This window comes from Phalaenopsis equestris, unplaced genomic scaffold, assembly GCF_001263595.1.
Source record: "Phalaenopsis equestris unplaced genomic scaffold, ASM126359v1 Scaffold000820, whole genome shotgun sequence".
NCBI lineage: Eukaryota > Viridiplantae > Streptophyta > Magnoliopsida > Asparagales > Orchidaceae > Phalaenopsis > Phalaenopsis equestris.
This window is the reverse complement of record NW_018165260.1, coordinates 111,181-115,150: the sequence shown is the minus strand read 5'-3', so window position 1 is coordinate 115,150 and position 3,970 is coordinate 111,181.

Here is a 3,970-nt window from a genome sequence, read left to right as displayed (position 1 = left end):
CAAACCCCACACCAAAAATAGTGCCGACAGATACTACAAGCTTCTTTATTTTCATTTTCAGCCTTCATTCGATATGCATAGTAAATGATTGGCTTTATATACTTGTATAAAATAAAAGTATCATAAGTCAAATCAAATTTTAGACAACACACGTGGAGAGTATACGTATATTGAAAAATTCTGTAACATCATGGGGCATTCACAGGCATATGGCCCAATTCTTATGTTTTTACAAATCTAACCACTAAACTATTTCTTAACGATATCCCTGCATCAGAAATAAAAAAATTAAGATATTAAAAGTAATTTTCTCTAAAATGACAGACGAAATCCAATGTATCTATAGCTTTTTTTCAAACAAGCCTCAACAAATACCCTCAAAGAATCAAATGGCAGGAAACAAAACATTGCATCAATATCATCTACCCTCAAGAAATACCCTAAAAGAATCAGTAACTTTGGCATGGAGATCATATGAACATAAAATGAAAAAAAAAATTTTGATTAATGCGAATATACACTGTTCGACGAAAGGTTGGGATGAGGAATGAAGAAGAGAACTGCCTTGATGCTTCAAACATATCACAGAAACAGTGGATCTATATTTTTACCAGTGGTACTTGCATATTTGAAATAGATCTATGTTTTAGCCACCTGAACACTTCCAAACAGATGGATCAAGTGAAATTTCTTGCTAAAATCTTAGATCTCTCGGCAAAATAGGGGAAATAAGGGAGGAGCCAAGCGAGGAAAGAGTTTTGTTACCTGCGGCGGAGGAGCGACAGAGGCGAGATCGATGGCAAATGTTCGAAGGAATGTCGGCTGCGGGCTTATGAAGGTAGCGAAGGAAAATATGGAGCCCAAACGCGGATCGCGGGGATATACCTGCGATCCGCGAGTAATATAAATTAAAAAAGCTGTTTCCAAAAACGCACCCTAAACGTGATTTTCAAACGTTAGGGCGGCGTTTTTAAAAACGCCGCCGCACATTTAAGCTGTCCCAAACGGGGTCTTAGGCTTGGGGTTTTAACAACCAAAACTTCAATTTACTAGAAAATTTAACAAGCTCCTCCTTAGATGGATATACGGACTCAAATTCTTATACTACTTGATCAATGCATACACTTGTGTGGTTGTCGGTGTTCCACAACATTTCAGGTATAGTAAGTTTTTAGTGTCGTTAATGGGGAACGACATTAAATTTTCTAAGTTAGGAGAATTTTAGTCTAAACACTTGAAGTTTACGTTTGAATCTTGTGTTCTTATCTTTGTCATATTGTTTTCATGTGTAACTCATTTCTCTGGTTTTTATCTTCAAAATTAAAAAAATCTAAAAATACTATGTATTGAATTTTTTGTGTTTTTTTAATAAGCACAATTTCTTAGTTTTTATTTTGAGTAATTTTTGTTTTGTGACTTCTCTAATATATTAGTTTAGGGTCCTTAGTTAGTCCTAGTTGCGTATGCACGAGATTGGATCTTCGAAATTAGTGTAGTACAACCCTATACTTGAAAAATTTAAATTTTATGAAAAAAATTCACAAATCTTCAAAATATATCAGGAGAGATGTCGAATCACCAGATATTGTTAATATCAATTGCAAGGGTTGTTGCTATATCTAAGAAGTTTGATATACTCAGTTTGAATTTTGTATCTGAATCACTAATGAATGATGCAAATTATTATGAATAATTTGGTGATTTGAGTGTTGTGCCATGGAGTCATGGAATGTAACCAATAATACACTTAATAACCCTTATTATAACACCTACAATTCTAGTTGGAAAAATTACATTAATTTTAATTGGAACAATAATCAAAATGTATAAAATAATTTGTGGGTTAATAACCAACAAAATATCATAAGAAATTGGAACAATCAATGTAGTATTTTCTCCGACCCCATACCTACTTAACATTTTGGATTCATCTCAAATACTCAATTTGAAGGAGAATAAAAGTTTAAAATTTTGAGTTGTAAATGAGAAATCAACTACAGAGTCAAGTTTTAGCCATAAGAAATATAGAGGCATAATCAAGGAAATTAGCTAACTCATTGATTGATAGACGCCAAGAGACATTAATTGACAACACTAAGGTGAATCTTATTGATCAAGGTGAAGAGCATTGCAAATTCATCAAACTTATGAGTGGGGAAGATTTAGAATGGGTGACTGTAACGAAAGCTTGATTAGAAGAATCTGAGTTAGAGAAACCTATTGAAAAACCTTCAAATGACTTAGTAAAAAGACCTTCACATTCTAGGAATGAACTCGAGAGATGAACACATTTCTCCCGAAGAATAATAAGGCAAAATACTGTATCAACAATTCTTTAATTTCTTAGAAGAGTTCGAGAAGATCACTATTAACATCCTATTTTTAGAAGCTCTTGAACAAATGTGCAATTACATGAAATTTATGAATGAATTTTTAAATAAAAATATAGAATTTCCCATTTTGAAATGGTGTTATTAACTGAGAATTGAGGTGTTACAATTCAAAGAAAGCTCCTACAAAAAATTGTAAAATCTGGAAAGTTTTACCATTTCAAGCACTATAAGAGACCAGTTTATGGGAAATACATTGTGTGATTTAGGAGCTAGCATAAACTTAATCCACTTTTGGAGTTTGAGAGACTAAGATTAAGAAATCATCAACCTACCTCTATGCCCCTTTAATCAGTTGATTATTCTTTGACTTTTCCTGGGGGGTTATAGAGGATGTACCAACCATGGATGATAAGTCGTCTTCCCAAATAATTTTATTAATTAGGATATAAAGGAAGATATTGAGAATCAAATTATATTACAACCAGTTGGGTGATTATTAATTTATGGAAAACTGAATTGAATAGTAAAGGATAAGATCAAGAGTTAATATTTCAAATTTATAATCTAATTCAATCCTTCATATATCATTTATAAGTTTTGTTATGGAATTGAGATTTAGATATTGCAAGAAATTATGAATAAAATGATTGGAGAAGAATACTTATAATCACGACAATTTAAGTTTGAGAGTAAAATTTGGAGATTTATGAGTCTCTAGGGCATCTAAAATACTGAATGATTGATCGAGGATTGTTAAAATGAAAATTTATTCCTAGAGAAAAATCTTAAGTACGATTTGATTATGCCAAGTTGAAGACATAAAACACTACTTAGGAGACACCTGATTATTATCTTATGTTTTGATTGCATTTTTGCCTACTAAATGATACATGTGTGTTATGTGTATGGTTTGGTTAGGTTGAAGACATTAACTTAAGTGTTTATTGGGAGACAACCCAATGTAAATTTCCTTACTTTATTGTGTGTATTTGTTTATTTTTATTAGAATATATCCTTAAAACAACTTGCCTCTCACACAATTTAGAAGCTCAATGTTATAATTTAACTTGATTATGCTTTAGATCTTGAAGTTTTACCTTCATATTTTTTTTAAATATATATAGTTTAAATATGTATCTATATTCATATGACTTCATGTTTTGCTTTCATGTTAGTTACCTTGTTATATGATTTGTTTATTTATGTTATATATAGGTGAGTCACATGTGCTGTGTCACTGTTCTATCATAATTTCTTTTTATTATATGCACGCGTTCTATCTTATTTTTTTAGATTACTTTCCCTTGTTATTGTTATTAGCATGCATTATACCAAAAATAAGTTTAGGGAAAAGAATTTTTTAATATTTGTAAAGTTGTGCCCTATACTAAGAGTATATATCTACATTTTAGAATTTCGTTGAAAGAAATGATATATTTAATTAGGATCTAGTGTGATTTAATAAGAGCGAAAGAAAAGGTAGAGGTGACTTGAACTTTCAATTAAGTTTTAAAACTATTAGTGACTTCTTAATGATTGATCTCTGATTATAATTAATTACTATTTTTCATGAGAATTCCTAAATATTTAAATTAAAATGGGCTCCATATAAAATTAGCTCATCATATATATATATA